Source organism: Geospiza fortis, unplaced genomic scaffold, assembly GCF_000277835.1.
Source record: "Geospiza fortis unplaced genomic scaffold, GeoFor_1.0 scaffold53, whole genome shotgun sequence".
In the NCBI taxonomy this organism is placed as follows: Eukaryota; Metazoa; Chordata; class Aves; order Passeriformes; family Thraupidae; genus Geospiza; species Geospiza fortis.
Genome location: NW_005054305.1, coordinates 12,217,874 through 12,223,873, shown reverse-complemented (window position 1 = coordinate 12,223,873; position 6,000 = coordinate 12,217,874).

The window sequence follows — 6,000 nt, the reverse complement described above, 5'->3', positions numbered from 1 at the left end:
TAGCAATCTCCAACTGTACCTGAAGATAGCACAATTGTACTGAACAGATCCTTTCAAATGTAGTAGAATTATTTTAAGAGAATTTTACTAGTGGGCATATGCTCAATTTAGAGAACTGATATTTCTAGTAAATCAAATTGTTACAACTTTGTTAGTGCTAAACCATTACTTGAATAACATCACCACTTCCCCTCCCCCTGGTTTCTGTTACTTATTGTTTCTGAATTTTACTGAATGCTGCTTGTATTTACAGCAATTTTCTCCAAAACATGTCTTTATCTTCAGTGCAGCGAAGAGATTTCCTGATGTATTTCTAAGGCCAAAAGATATTGTCTTGTTCAGGTTGACTGTCCATACACTACAATTAATGGAATTTTACTGACTGGTTTTGGGACCAAGTTCTTGACTTCTTGCTTCCTTAGAATATAACTCTTGGAAAAGCCCTCTGTCCAATAAAATGATTAGCATTTTGGACAGTCATAACCTCCAGAAATTGTGCCAACTTTTAATTGCCCTTAGAGTTTAGAATGTTAATTTGGATGTTATTGGATTCCAGTCCTTAGAGTTTATTATTATTTTTTCTGCTTCTTTAAATACCACTCTTATCTAGTTTCTGTGCCTCCTGGAAGTGCTCATGGATAGTGATAAACCCTTTTCCTCTTTTGGGTAAAAAAAACCCTCCAGGCTACAGAATAATTTTTTATTGGTTTAGAATTTATTTCAAGCTATTAATATGCTTTTCAACCTGTAAGCAGCAGATCTGGGTACGGCATCCAATTAATAGTCTCTACAGTTAATAATCTCATCAGGACTGACAATACAACTTTTTGTTTTGATTTGTCTTATTCCTATACTTATCATACCAAAGTGGGAAATCATGTGCGTTTTGATGTTCACTGTGATAACCAAGCTCTTTCCAAAACAACTGTTTTCAGAAATAATCCATAAAAATTCTATGACAAATCAATGTTAGTCTAAAGACAGTGAACATTGACTTTTGGTCTGTGAACTTGGGGTTTTCTGTGTTAAGTTCAGCACTGAAAACATCAGTGCCAGACATTATACAAAAGTATTCTTAAATACAATACCTTTGTATGATTTAAAGGTTTTATTCTGTTTGGGCCTTTTTAATCTATTATGAAACTTCTTGAATCTAAGATGCCCATAAGAAGGTCCATCACATCATTTTCAATAATCTGGAAAAAAAAATGGGAGAGATTCAAGTTCATTATAGCCAATCATAAAATCAGGGCATTTTATGACACATCAATGAGTTCTCTTACTTTGTAGAATTATATTTTATTTTTCAGTCTTTCCTGCCCAGCTAGAGAACCTCATGACATGGATGTGTTGGATACTTTTGCGCCAAGATAGTTTTTCCCTCTTAGAGTATCCTTTTCCCTCTTAAAGTCACCCTTTCCTTCCTGAGAGGTAAAAAGGTGATGACAAGGATGTAGAGAGCATGCACTTTGTACCTTGCAGCCACACACAGAGGCAAAAAGCAATCTTTCTCTTACTTCAGAGAGTACAGGTACTAATCTTACTGTACCAGGATACATAGTAAATAAAATGCATCTTTTGAGATTACCATACTATAAAGTAATATATTCTTGTGATTCTTCAAAAAAATGTGAACTTGTTATTCACAAATATAGCAGGCTCTAGTACAAAGTTAAGCCTCAGGTACTTACATTGCAATTGTCTTTTCATCTGATACATATCAAAATAATACTTCTCAGTTGCTGGGATGAAGCACTCTATGGCTTATTTAAAGCAGGATAACATCCCTGTTCAGCTTCCACTGTCAGGGAGCAGCCAAAGCCTTCTGTGGGGCCACCAGGCAGAGCCCATCCCACTGCTGCAGCCAGCCCTGGGTGCTCTCTGTGGAGCACAGCATCTGCCCTAGAAGCATTCTGCACACAAACCTGTTGCAGCTCCTGCCACACATCTCACAGGGGCTCACAATTTCTGTGCTTGAATGCCAAAATACAGACTCTGCTGGTGCTTGTAAACACAAAATAAATGAAAGTACCACGTTTATTCAAAGATGTCTTTGCTGGTTTACAGTAGGTGTTGGGAGGAAAGGATTAAATCAGATGGTTTTTGGCTGTAGCTGCTTAGAAAAAAAATCATCTTATGTGAAGAAAAATTACATTAAAAATAGGGGAAAAAATTGACCCTCTGTATGAATGTGTCTCATTTTCAATCATCATCAATGACAATAAGTGAAGAAGAACTTTAGGTTTGGTTGACACAGGCACAGATGAAACAGAAGGTGTTATCTTTGAAGTTTGATTTAGACAAAGTAGTGTTTTCCTCCTTTTTGTTTGTTTATGAGACATTCTAGGATATTATCCTGTGCATTCCATGGCTTGAATTTAGGCTTGAGGTAATTTACTGTTGGTCTTATTTTGAAGTTGTTTTAAAAAGGATAAAATAGAAAACCATGCTAATTTATACATTATACCCACCCCTCCCCTTATACTTCACCTCAAGTTGTGCACCCAATCAGCTTCAGAGAGTAAAGACCAATTTTTCTCTTAAAAAGCTGAGAGCATCCTCTGGGATGAAGAAGGTGCATATTATTAAAATTTTGTGATATCATGCCTCATGAAGAAGGCTTCAAAATCTGCCAAACTATGTTTTGGGATTTTTTTTTCTAACATGGATGAAAATCAGAAATATTTTGCTGAAAACTTGCTTCATGGTCGTACATTTTTGTAACAGTGTTTTAAGTTTATCTGGGGTTTGCAATCAGACTTTTTATTTATAACAAACAAATATCTCTTGGACAAGGAAAGCCATTGCAACCAGCTGGAGTTACGTGACTCCTTCTGCCAAGGTTGGCAGAACTCCCTGACATACCACACAGTTTAGCTACTCTGGGCCACATGCTTCTTTCTGCTGCACAAATATGGAGGAGGTGTGAAGGGGTTGGGGAAAAGACAAGTGCAAAGCTCAGTCTCCCAAATGAGAAAGAAGGGTGGATCTTTCAGAAAACACTTGTCCCTGATACAGAAATCCTCATCATGCAAACATGGAGTAAGAAGAGATTAATCCTCAGAACTCATAAGGGAAATGGTTGGTAAATGTGGGGTTCATTCAGGCAGTAGCTACTCTATAAAAGAAGTTTTATGTTCCACAGCTCAGCAGAGTACTACAGAGCCCTTTGCAAGTTCTGTTCTTCTCTTTTTCAGAGTTGGATTTTTTTATTATAAGACTTTCATCTAACATATATTAAGTGTGTTAAAAACCAAGACTAACAAGCCCCTTTTCTTCTGAGCAAGCTCAAAAGCACACATTGAATGCTTGCATGTTTCCTTCTGTGACATGGATATGGAATTCTAGCTTTGCTATGGCCCAAATAGAGACGCAAAGGTGAAGAGAGAGGCAGAAGAAGAAGAGAGACAATGTCTTAGTCCATATCATGCTTTTTTGGGTGCTCCTCTGAGAGATGGAAATCTAAATGCTTATCTTTGGTTTTAAGCCAATGGAGGAAAAAGTGATAAAAGGAGTAGCTATGCCATGGGCATTGCAATAGGTAGCTTGTAATCATTTACACTTTTTTATCACATCTGGCCTATACTGATAGTAAAGCAACCATGGACTTCATTTTAAGCACTTTTTTCCTTTGGCTGCAATAACATTACAAGACACAGAAACAAAAAAGGAAAAAACCTCACTTTAATATATAAATTTCCCAGAAGAAATGCTCATCCTCTTGGATACAAAATTAGACATATTTTTCAGATAGGCATACATTCTTTCCTAGTATCTGACCAGTATTTACCACAGATGAGCCATAAATAGCTCTTCTTCTTTCTTCGCACAAAAACGAAAACAGGTGATTTAAGCTGACGTGTCAAATGTGAGTCTGTCTGTTTAAAAATAATATTTCATATGTTTAAGAATTTCAAATTAACCTTTCAATCTCTACTTCTTTCTTTCTATTTTCTGAAAGTACAGGCATTGGTCCTTTACCACTTTGAACATTTTTCATTCCAAACATGTATTCTCAAAATAAATAAGCAAGAACTTTTGGCCAAAAGACTTTTACTCTTGAGACATCTTCCAGTGATCTAATTTGTCTTTCTTTGAAAACACATGCCAGATTCCAAACCCCATGGAGACAACTGCTTCCATACCATCCTCTGCAGCTCACAGGATTCAGAGGAGACAAAAAAAGGAGAAATAAACAAAAAGATTAACACATACCCCTTTTTTCTGTTAATCAGAAAATGTTCAAAACTTAGTAACTTATTGAAAATATAAGTCTTTGTCATTGTTCAGCTAAGTTCAAGAAAAAGTTGTGTGGAAACTGTTAAAATTAGATTCTTCTCCCATTAGGAATTGCCTCTGCCATGTGTGCCCAGTGTAAAGCAAGAATTTACATCCTGGTGCTCCACTTTTGGCATCAATCTTAAGCAGAGTTGCCTGCTCATCCCCAATCAAAGCTGAGATTTGCTGCACATCCTTCACGCTATGTACGTGTTTTTGACAGTGATTTTGTTTCCACAGCTGAGCAAATGACAGAATCATCCTTTTACCTGCTTTCTGTGTCACCTCTCCAGACTGTGATTTCATAAGAGTGTTTTGTTCAGTCATGTTGTTGATGGCTCTGTGTCTCACTTGTTTTCACTCTGTGTGAACATTCAGGTGTTCAATCTTCATTAGTGCAAATAATCAGGGAAAGGACATGTTAATCTCCAGTTTGTCAAAAGCAATTTTCAAATTGTCTGTTTAACTATGATACTGAGCTTACTCTTCTTTGGTTAATTAGATGTGTTAACAGAGGAAAAGAAAAATGTATAGCAGAAACCTAGCAATGTAACTATGTGCAAACTGAGAACTGTGAATATTCAGCACAGTTTTACATACCTTAGTACTTCTAAAATAAAAAAAAAAAGTTATTCCAAGTTTTTGGTGTTAAAATACTTATTTTCTCTATTGAGACAAATGTACTACATGACTGAAACTGTCTTCAAAAGAGAAGTATCTATTTGCATTATTAAGTTTTCTTTTCTGGATGAGAGTACTCTTTTATTCCCAATCTTATTGTGTCTGTAATGAATGCTAAAGTCACTGAGTTCCAGAACTACAATGTTTATTTTTCTTTAGTTTAAGATGTTTAGGCAAAACTGCATTAAAAAATTTGAACAGTTGGGTGTGTTATTTCAGCTTGCAGCCAGCTCCTTGCAGTTCAGTGCTCCAGTTTACTGTCTAATGGGGGAACAAGAATATGATGAAAAGCAAAAAGAAGAAAAAGAAGACAATTAAAAGAAAAAAAAAAAAAAGAAAAATGAAAGAAACAAACTAATGTTCCTCAGCAAAAAGAAACCTTGTGGGTTTCCCTCCTTTACAGAATCTGTCTTTAATAATCCCTCAAGGCAAAATTCAGTTCCTAAGTCTCTCATAAGTAATTGATTGGTGTCTTGCATCTGTACTCCAGTAAAAAAACCCATCACTTAACTATTTCAAAAGAATGCTTGCCTGAAGTACGCCAGAAACTTAAAACTAATTCACCTTTTTGAAATAGAATAATAATCACCTATTTCAGTGTGGCAAAGTTCCTCCTCTTTTTTTTAATAACTTCTTCATGCTTATTTAGTTATGTGAAAGTTTCCAGCAACAGGGAACTGAATTTCAGTTCCATATTATCTGCTGCAGTTGAAACAGGATGCAGAAAAAGATTTGCCATAATACATTAGGGGTACTTTGACTTTTATAATAATACAATATAAAATAAATAGTGGATGTGAGAGCAGAAAGTAATTGTGTTTGTGCAGCAATATTTCATAGTGATTTTTCATTTATTAATTTGTTTTATTGATTTGATACATCAATATTAAATCTATGTATGAGACCAAAAAGAAAAGGAAATAGACTAAATTGATATTTACAAGTATGAAATTAACATGAAGTTCAAGGCTTATCAAGAAATTATGATCTGGTTGAACAAACTGAAAATGGAATCGTTATCAGAATCAATTGTCTTATATC